This window comes from Euphorbia lathyris, chromosome 8, assembly GCF_963576675.1.
Source record: "Euphorbia lathyris chromosome 8, ddEupLath1.1, whole genome shotgun sequence".
Lineage (NCBI taxonomy): Eukaryota > Viridiplantae > Streptophyta > Magnoliopsida > Malpighiales > Euphorbiaceae > Euphorbia > Euphorbia lathyris.
This window is the reverse complement of record NC_088917.1, coordinates 11,305,960-11,317,580: the sequence shown is the minus strand read 5'-3', so window position 1 is coordinate 11,317,580 and position 11,621 is coordinate 11,305,960.

Below are 11,621 nucleotides of genomic sequence, written 5' to 3'. Positions count from 1 at the left end.
GGTTATTTGTGTATTAGGCCAAATATTACCAATAGTGCATGATAATAGGGGTGACAATGGAACGAGAAATCCTAGAAACCCGTGGGGATCCGAACCTATGAGGATTGCGAAGCCCCGAAATGTTCGAGGATGGGGATGGGGAAGGAGGGACATTTTATCCCTGAACCCGAAACCTGGATGTGGACGGATATACTATCTCCGAACTGTGATGATTCGTGCCCCTTCCACGATATAAAATTATAAGTTATTTATATTAAATATTAAATAATTATACTATATCTATACTGTATATACGCTATATATACGTTCCTGTATATAGTTACCTTACCTTCACTTTGTTGTTAACCTCCGCTCCCTATATCATGGTTGTATATCGAATTTATTTATCAAAAAGATATAGAATTTATATATATATATATATAAGTATTAACTGATATGTATTATTTTTTCTTACAATTTGATTTTATATTTCTAAATTTCCCCTAATTTCCTAATAATAAACATTTTCCCTTGGAAATAGGATTAGGAATATAAATGAGACGGGATTCGCATAGGACGGAGATAATTTTATCTCCCGTGGTGAGGATGAGACGGGAATGAGAAAAGGTATCTGTCCGCGAAGATCCCCATCCCTGCCCTGTTAATCTCCAATGGGGATCTCTCACATAGTTCCAATTATTTTCTGTGATAATTGAATTTATAATTTTATTATATTTATAATTTTACTATTATAATTTATAAGCCTTATAAATTAAATGGGCTTATACATATACTTGTATGTTTATAAAATACTTTTTTTTTACTTAAATAGACTAAATTAAAATTGCTAACCTAATTAATAAAATGATTCTATTCCTATTTGGCTATCTCCTATTCCTAACCTATACAACAATAAATGAACAAATTTAATGTGTTTGAGTAGTTTTTAATTGATTTTTTTGGATGATAAATACATTTTAATTAGGTTATCGATTGTTTTCAATTTTTAGTTTTTTTGTGCTTTGAAATATTTGAGAATAATTGTTGATGTTTGATATTATTAGTTATTGCTTCTTAAAATTTATAGGTATTACTGATTTTTTTGGAACATAAACGGTGATTTCCTACGGAGAATGAAAAACAGCGATAAATTTTTTGAAACATCTATAAACGGGATATGAGGATCATGCAGGACAGGAATGAGAAACGCATTCCCTGCCCCGTTTACATCCCTAGATAGGATTCTCCGTCACCCATGAAGATCCGTGCTGCAAAAATATCTCCAAAACCTTTAATGGAGATTCCCTAAAACCGTCTCTGCAAGTGTTGGGATGGAGTGGGGAATGCATCCTCATGCCAGCCCGCCTCGTTGCCACCTCTATACATGACACGCTTCATGTAGCCATTAATTCAACAAATTTTTCTAAAACAATTCATGATAAAACTAAATTGTTACATATTCTCTAGGCAGAATAATAATTACTCTGAGTGTTTTTGTGGTAGTTCCATCGATAAAATTAAGCTTGTTCTTTGAGATGAGAGAAAGCTTCGTATTTTACACTCCAAGAATGATAATTGCTTTAACTAAACGATGACATTACCAAAACTTGTGTTGGACTTTCTCCAAGATTTATATAATAGGGTCATGTAATGTGTTTATAACAATTTAGGAAATTCAAATTAATATTTGCAATTAATAATTATAATTTTATTATCTTTATTAATAAAGTGACATAAAAAACATGAGAGAATATAACAATAATTTTCAATATCCGTGTCATTTCGTGTCATTTTCGGGTTCACATATCAACACTAACCCAACCCAAAAATTAGCGTGTCAGTTTCGTGTCAACCCAAAAATAACCCATTACCTATTAAGCTCAACACTAACACTAAAAATCCGTGTCGTGTTCGTGTCGTGTAATCGGGTCGTGTGTCATTTTACCACCTCTAATAGGAGCCTGCTTCATCTATGTGATTAGCCAAATTATAATATGAAACAAAAAGGAGAAAGACGAAAAAAATATAATAGGAGCATTCGTCCGCCACCAATGGAAACAAGCTAGTGTTTCCTATGTTGGTTGTCTCTTTCCCCTTTTCACAATAATAAGGTAAATATTCAAACCCAATAAGAAAATACATCTTACTATAGATAGGCTAATACGCCTTGTATTACATAATTAGAAAAAAAAATCCTTGAAATTGCTTCGAAGTACATTTTTGCTTCCAAAAATATATAGACGTAGATAACACAAAAAAAAAAAAAAAAATGGCCGATTGTTTTTTTGGTCGAGGTTCAATATATTTGCTAGAGATTCTAAAGATGGTGAAGCTGATTTTTATATAAGAATTAATTTAAAGAAAATAATAAAGATCAAGAGAATGAGTTTAAGAGGAATGTGAGAGATTAAAAACGTTAAGGGTGACGAAGAGTTAGACCGCGAGGGAAAGAGTTGAAAATAGAAAAAAAGGCATTACTATTTACCGACCAAAATTACTTATTACCATCTTTATTTTGACAATTTTGTTTTTTTTTTCATAAATTTTTTCAAAACTGATTTTTTTAAGAGAATCAGCCAAAATTTGGCCTAGGCGGATGCCGCATCCGCCTGTGCCATGGGCCGAGCGGATGGGGCATCCGCCTCAACCATGGCCCGGGTGGATGCGGCATCCGCCCCTGCCATGGCCCGAGCAGATGCCGCATCCGCCTAGGCCAAATTTTGGCCGGTGCAAAGTCGTAAAATTTTTAGTGACGAAAAATATTAAATCGTTCAATTTTTTGTGACGAGAAATGTAAAATTCTCCAATTTTTTGTGACGAAAGATGCAAAATCGTCATAAAAAATATGTATTATTCTCATGAGTTCTCTGATAAAAAAACGTAAATTTTAATGTTTCCGACTCATAATCATCCATTTCCAGGATTCGGGTTGTCACACATCAATTATTTTCATAATTTCAATTATTGTTGTTCGGGTTTATGATTTTGGAGAGAGAATTTTCAGTTTTTGATCAAAATTATAAGAAAGATAAAACTGCAAGCTTGAATAATTTTTTGTTTAGAATTTTGGCACATCATAAAAAATGTATATGACTTTAATTCAACTTGATTAATATAATGATTAACTAATTAAGGTTGGTTTGAGTGGTTAAGGGTCTCACGTCATTTAAATTAGAATTTGATAGAGAATCCACCTAAAAGGTGTCTGACGAGTCTCGAACCGAAAAATCGGATAAACTGTAAAAAAATCATGATTAAATTAAGAAAATAACCATAACAAAACTTTACTAGTTAAAAATAAGTTAACTTGTTCATGTATCCAAAATAAATGGGTTAGACTATGCTTACTTTGTTTTTGACAAAATAAGCATTACTTTGTTTTTTCCACCAATGGATGATGATGAACTTTGACAAAGTAAGTTTATCCAATGGTAGAAAAAACAAAGTAAAGCTTACTTTGTCAAAAATAAAGTAAACATAGAAGGTACCATAAAATGAAATGTAGTCATAGTTAACGAAGTTGAGAGTAAGTTTTGTAAAAGTTATTAAAATTCATTTTATTTTACTAAAATTATTGAATTTCATTCCTCATTTTTTTTTTCAATTTCATATTTACTTTTAACAAAATCATTAAATTCACTAAAACAAAATTAACTATAAGTCAAGATTCACTTTTATTTATATATATATAAAACTATATGTCAACAAGATAAGTATCCACGTTAACATGCTTATGTGGCAGTCATGCCGCATCCTAATTATCGGTCAGAAATTTTAGAAAATAAAATGGACTAACGTATCAAAATAGTTTGAAAGTTAAAAAAAAAAACTAATTTAGCCCCACGTATAAAAAATTATATAATTTCAATCTCAACTAATAAAGGGTAAATAATTAGTTTCTATTTTTATTTTTATGTAACATATTTTTTAGCTTCTTTATTTTAAAACATATATTATAAGGGTTTTTTTCCCGCCAATATTAACATTTTGAAATTTTTTTTCTATTTTTTAGATTTTGAACCGAACATAGCTTTTAAGACTGATATAGTACGATAAAAAATGATCATGTTACTTTGTTATTTGTTGTATGTCTGTTTATGACAAATATAACTATTAAAAATCTAAAAACAAAATAGACAAAAAGATCAAAGAGTTAATATAGTAAAATCTCGATAAATGCATATCCTTGGGACTGGAAAAAAATATTCATTCAATGAGATTATTTATTTATCGATAAATGAATAAATTATTCATTTATCGATAAATCAATATTTATTATTTTATAGATAATTTTCGTTGTAAAATACATACATTTTATGTGGTAAGAAAAATCAAAAGACATCAATTAAAGTATTACAGAGTCAATAATGAACAATGATGATGGAAATGATCCAGAGCCAGATGATAGTTACGTTGTCGCAAATGCATCGTCAAAAGAAGCATTTCAAGCAATGGTCATCTTAAACAACTACTTGCTACAACATGAACAAAATATACCAGAAGTTGTATTTGCACTACAAAAAGTTAAGGATGGTGTTCATTTTGGTTTAGGTGGAAAGAAAAACAATCAACTATAGATGTATTTTTTTCAGAAGAAATGACATCTAGTTGATTGATTGAAAGGTTTTAGTATATATATATATATATATATGCATGTAATTCAATAATTATTAATTTATATTTTCACTGGGACCTTAAGGATTTAAATATTTTTATTACTTAATGCATTTAGCGATGTTATTACTTTAGTCCATTGGCCCAACTTGGGACCGAATTTTGTTATTATATAAACGGGGTTATTACTTTATCAAATATTCATTTATCGAGGTTTAACTGTATTGACAAAAGATAAAGATTTTATAATGTGTTTTTCAAAATAAAAAGACTACACAATGAAAGCATAATATAATATTTGAGGCTTAAGGTGTTATTAGTCTCTGACCTATTCAGAATTTTATCATTTAGCCTCTGATCTATTTATTCGGTCATATTTGGCCTCTAAACTATCCCAATTGGTGAAATTTCATCAAATTTAGATGGAAACTTGAAAAACCCGTTATCCCCTCATATATAATTATATTTTGACATATGAGTTTGACATGTCACACGTCTTGAAGTTTATTTATCACATAAACTCTTTATGTCAAAATAATTAATTAGATTAAAAATGTAAAACAAATAAAAACAAATCTCTAAACAAAAATTTATCAAATTTAAATATCAAAATATCGTCACGTACTATAAACAAAAATTTATCAAATTTAAATATCAAAATATCGTCACGTACTAATAGAATAATAATTATGTCAAGTCTCTATTTAAATTGAGTGAAATTGCACTGATTCGAATAAATCAGGGGTGAAATGTAACCAAGATAACAAAATTTTGTATTGGTTGAGCGCAGATAGTGGTTTAAGCCCGAAAGTATTATACTGTGTATAGGTGTAGAGAACATTTGATGTATCAATTCTGTTAAAAGGACTTCAATTGCACAATTTGATTAATGCTAGGACTGAAATTGTATTTTATATGGGGTGGTTACATTTGATTTTTCTCAAAAGGCTTAATACATCATTTGCTCCTTAAACTTGTTAACAAGTTTGGTTGGCCCTCTTGAATTTTCAAACTGTCCCAATAGCATACTCAACTTGTATAAAAGGTTCAGATAGCCATGTAATTAATTAATCACTCGGTTGCAAAAAAAAAAGTAAGTTACATACAGGATGTGTGTTGCAGGCGTCTTAAAAAAGTAAAACGACAAGGTCGATACATTCGGTTATAATATTAGAGAATGTTTTACACTTGAGCATGGCCGGTCCTGACAATTTAAGAGTCCTAAGCAAAACAAGCAATAAGGATCCATTTAATATATAAAATTTACTAATTAAAGTGTAAAGATTGGACAGATCTTTTAAATTTTTTTTTTTTATCAATGAGCTTTCAGAAAGAATTAGACCATCATAAATGATTTTATCACCATCTATATTAAAAAAAAAAAATAACTTTCATATATACATATAACACCATTTTTTTTTGGACCACCTCTAGCCCTGGGCTCCAGGCCGGCGCACCCCGAGCCTAGGCTTAGGGCTCGCCGTGCACTTTTTTTTTTTTTTGAAATAAGCCATGCACTTGAACAAGTAAGAACTTCATTTTAAATATGTTTTAATTTATTATGTGAGTTATGTAATAACATTCTAAAGCGCGTGCAACACATCTTCTACATGCAACTTACTTTTTACAACCAATTGATTAATTGATTACATTTTAAGCAAGTTAAGGGGCTATCTGTACATTTTATGCAAGTTGAGACTGCTATCGAAACACTTTAAAAATTCAGAAAGCCGATCAAACTTTTTAAACAAGTTCAAATAAGCCTTCTAAAATACTATTTTAATACCTTATCCTAAATAAAATCCAATGTTTTTTCTGAAATAGATTCCAACTTCAATGACTCTTGGTGCGATTTATCCCCCGTTTAGGTGTCTGTACTGTAAATTTCCAGTTTGAACAATATTTTTTTGAGTCAAATACATGAATACAAAATTAGAACTAAATCATATCAACAAATTTTTTTTTTTTGAATCAATCATATCAACAAATTTAATTCTTAATATGTTATTATTCTCTATATATTATGATTTTACACCATAATTTAAAAAATTTAGACTCTAATTTATAAATCATAAACTCTATAAAATATATTCTAGACTTCTAATTTATAAATTCTAATCCTTAAAATATATTAAAACTATTGATTTTACTAGTTTAACATAATCTTACATAATTGTAAATAGTAAATAGTTTTTAAAAGATAAATTTCGGTGTAATTTTCCCATATTTTTCCCATATTTTGTTATTTTTAGTTCTACCGCTTCAAATCTAAAATTGGCCCAAATATTTATAGGCTGGGCCTGGAATACAATTTATGTCATTTTGAAAATTGGATAACTTACACCTATAGCCACTCAATTTTATCAATTTTAATATTGTGACCACTAAACTTCAATTTTTAATAGTATAACCACTGAACTTTACACTTTTTTAACACCGGTAGCCACTCAATTTTAACTAACTCCTAATGACCGTTAACGACCTCAAAATTAAAATATTCAACAATTAAAGTCGTTCAGAACGACATTTACCATGAAACCATATTTTTTATTTTCCAAAATCACATTTTTTGAGCTTTCTCTCTAATTCACTCTCTCCTAACCAAACGACACATAAATGATTTCAAAACTAAAATTTTCTAGATTTAAAGTTCCTTAAATATTATTAACTCTTCAAATTTTTTATTTTGAGGATGTCAACGGTCGTTTTGAGGAATTGAGTGGCCACCAATATTAAAAAGTGGAAAAAATTAAGTAGTCATACTATTAAAAATTGAAATTCAGTGACCATAATATTAAAATAGGTAAAATTTAGTGGTCATAGATATAATTTATCTTTTGAGAATTTGTATTATTATTATTATGGCCAGTTACATAAAAGTTAATAATTCCTTAATAGGAAAAGTAATTAGGTAATTTACATAGAAATATAATTTTAAAATTATTTATAACTTATTATTTGAAGTATATTAAATTAAGAAAATCATCATTTTTAATATATTTTAAGGATTAAGATTTATAAATTAGAAATTTAGAATATATTTTTTAAGATTAAAATTTATAAATTATGTTATAAAATTTATAAATTATAAAATATAAAAATATGTTTATTTTATAATATATAAAAATAATAATATATTTAAAATTAAATTTCAGATGTAATTATAATTTTTATAACTAAGGTTAATTTTCATACCCAAAACAATTTAACTATCTCAAATTCATTGAATTGGGCTTGGGCCCAAAATCGGTAATGGAAAATGATGAATCCATAGATTTTTTTACTGGATTTAAAATAAGTAACTGCTAAGTAAAACTAAAATAAAAAGATAAATTTTTGATATATTTGGAAAATGCAGTCTGGAATCCCATTCTCTACAATCAGACTCAAAACCAACTTGCTCTCTTTAATTTTTAAATATTTAGATTTTAAATAAAAAATTAAAATTCGATACATATAAAGTTTGAATTTTATCTTTTCAAAAAAAAAAAAAAGTTTAAATTTTATCGAAATTTAAAACAAAACATAAAAAAAATTAATACAAAATATTATTTTGTAACATAAACTATATATGTTAACGTTATGAAAGTAATCATAGTTGGTGCTAAGTTATATATGTAACTCTCCCTACCAGGAATATATGATTGTTTGGTTGGAGAGACCGATTTTACACGTACGCGTGTAATTTTTTTTTTTTTTACTAAATCAAACTTGTTTAAAAAAATTTCGTATATATACATGTTATAATATGTTGGAGGGCTCGATTTTACACGTACGTGTGTAATTTTTCTTTTTGCTAAATCAAACATGTTAAATTTTTTTCCGTATATATACGTGTTATAATCTGAGAGGTCAATAACCAATTTTTAAGTACCAATATAAAACTTCTCAAAATTAAGCTACATTGTGTTTAAGATTCTTAATATGTAAAAAAGTTTGTCTAATAGAAAAAATCAGATCTAGAGATGGCCTAATAGGCAAAAAAAATTTAAAAATTCGGATTTAAGAAGCGCCTAACAAGCCAAAAAATTTAGAAATTTGGATTTAAGGAGGGCCTTACCGGCCAAAAAAATAGAATTTTGGATTTAAAGAAGGTCTAACAGGCCAAAAAAACTAGAATTTTGGAATTAGAGAGAGAGAGTCTAACAGGAGCTGGGCCAATTTTAGATGTGCTAATTCAGCATCCGATCTAAATTTTTTTGAGACAGAGAGGCCAAAACCACTAGAAAGGCCGAAACTACTCGTGGTCATGGTAGTCCTGGCAGTTGGAGGGGCCCAAGCCCCCCTGGATTAGATCACTTGGCCAAATTGGATTTGTGAAAAAAGCCTTGAAGTTTTGCCTTTAAAGGGATAAAGAAGTGTAAAAGCATATCGCATTGCTTACATAACACTTTGAAGTGTTCTTTATAAATAAGGTCCTCATATTCTTACGAATACCACTTTTGTGAAAGAGTGAGGACCTACATAATACTTGAACACCACACGCGCGCGAACCGTCCGTCAGAGTTGGGTTGGTGTGGACACTATATTTTTTGAGAAAATATTTTTTTTTATTTAATTAATTTCGGAATTCTTTAATTAAATTTTTTTTTATCTTCCTCAACAGTTATTTTGATTTGGTTCACCTGAATCAGTCTTCTCTGTTCACCACTTTCCCTGTTTACTCTCCCACCTGTTGCTCCACTAGACCAGTAAACACAACATCTCTTTTTTCCTTATATATATAGCTGCGTGATTTTCGTTTTCTATACACTGAAAATACTTGTCTACTTCTAAAAATTGAAATTGAAATGGAGCAATTATTTGAGTGTATTCTGACTGAGTTTGTATTGTGCAATACGAACTTGTATTTTTCATCGAGTGGGTTATTTTATCATGGAGGCGGTTGGATTACACACTACTTGCACTTTCTGAAAACAGTTCCATGAACATCTTAAGACAACGATCTCATCCGTGACTCATCCCATTTCGATAAAATTATGTTTTTCTTGTTCATGCTTTAACATAAACATAGGTCAAAGCTAATCAAATCTGACTTTAATTGGGACCGGGTCAAATGGTTCGTGTTCACCCCCCGGTTTGAACAATTTTATCTGATTTTGATATTTGAGTTTTGTGGATGCTGAAAGGTTCAGTTAGAGGCCCAACGAATTCATACCCAAATAATTCATTTTTCTAACACTAAGTTTGTTTCTATATACGATCAGAGGCAGAAACAGCCCAGAGCTCGGGGAGAGCGCCGCCAGTTGTGGGTGCCACCACCGAGTATCCCTTTCTTCCTTGGGTTAGTTACATCTTAGTCAGATTTGGTTAACTATTTACAACAAACCATTAGTGTATGTTATATCATCACACATTGCAACTGCTGAGTTTTTTTTTTTAATTGAAAATAATTAAAATGTGAGAAAAACAGAAATAAAAAATGACAGAATGACAAAAATCTAAGAAAAAACAGAAAATGATAAAAACAGAAAATAGAATTATCAAACTGTAAAATAATTTTCAAAAGTGTTTTTATACGTCCTCTTCTGCCTTCGATGATGCCAATAGCATTTGGGCCTTGTTGGGCTAGTTCTCATCTCTTTGAACCACATATATATGAAATTTGTTGGCATATGGGCTTTTTGTTGGGCTAGTTCTCAGCCTACCTTCTTTAGGACCATTTATTTATGAAATTTGTAGCCAATCTTTTTCTTTATTAATATCACAATAAAAAAGGAAATGGGTAAATTACACTTATAGCCATTAAACTTTATTCATTTTCACGATATGACCACTAAACTTCAAAACACAATATAAAAGCCTCTAAACTTTAGGATTAAGATAAAAAAAATAGCCCTAACGTTTTGGGTTAGGAGCAATTTTACCTCTAACGTTGATAAATTGGGTCAATTTTAGACATTATTATAAAACACAAATATTTGTGTTCTTTATTTTGCACCAATTGCATAACAATTCGTTCTAAAAAAAGAATTTCATGTTTTTTTATAATTTAATAATAGAATTGGAGAATAATATTTATAAATTCGGTGAATTTTTTGAATTTTTTTTTGTCTAATTCGTACAAAAAGATAATATATTTTTTTTATTTTTTTTTTCACATCCCAACATATGTTTGTGATTTATTACTGATAAAATGACGCACGTGTGAAGTGTAGATGACAAGATTCATGACCGAGAAGACAGTTTGATGAATTATTTATCAAATTGACCCAATTTATCAACGTTAGGAGTAAAATTGCTCTTGGCTTCCAACATTAGGGGTTCTAAAATGTTAGGGTATTTTTACACCTTAACCCTACTTTCTTATATTATGGTCACTAACTTCTAACTAACGCCTCAAAATCACCTTTAACTCAAGAATTAAAATGGTTTTGAATGACATTTAACATGAAACCACATTTTTTTATTTTTTAAAACTGCCATTTATGCATATTTCTCTCTAAAAATTCACTTTCTCTCCTCTAACCAAACAATACTTAAATGACATCAAAACGAAAATTTTGAAAAATAAAAATTACTCAGAATATCATCAATTCTTTGTTATTTTTTTCATTTTGAGATCGTTAACAGCTATTTTGAGACATTGATTTGAGTTTAATGACCATAATGTTAGAAAGTATAAAGTTGAGTGGTTTTCATGTTACGTTTTAAAGTTTTGTAGCTATACCGTAAAAATTAGTAAAGTTCAATGTCCATTGGTGTAACCCATTAAAAGAATAAGATAACAATCAATTTTAGGCCTAAAATTAAAATTGAAAAAAAAAGGTTCAAAGTGATCCTTATAATAGAAACTCTAGTTCAAGGTTATCCTTTTTTTAAGGGATTTTATCGGTATTTATTTGGAAAATAGTAAAATAGAGCCCGGATTACTAATATAGAAATAAAAATTGAATTAGCGTAATATCCTAGTCTGTTTTGTCCCAAATCCAACACCTTAAAAATAGTTTTAAAACACGTATGAGTTTTCATCTTACTAATAAGCTTTAATCACTCTTCCTCTATATCGATATGGAATTCAGTTCATC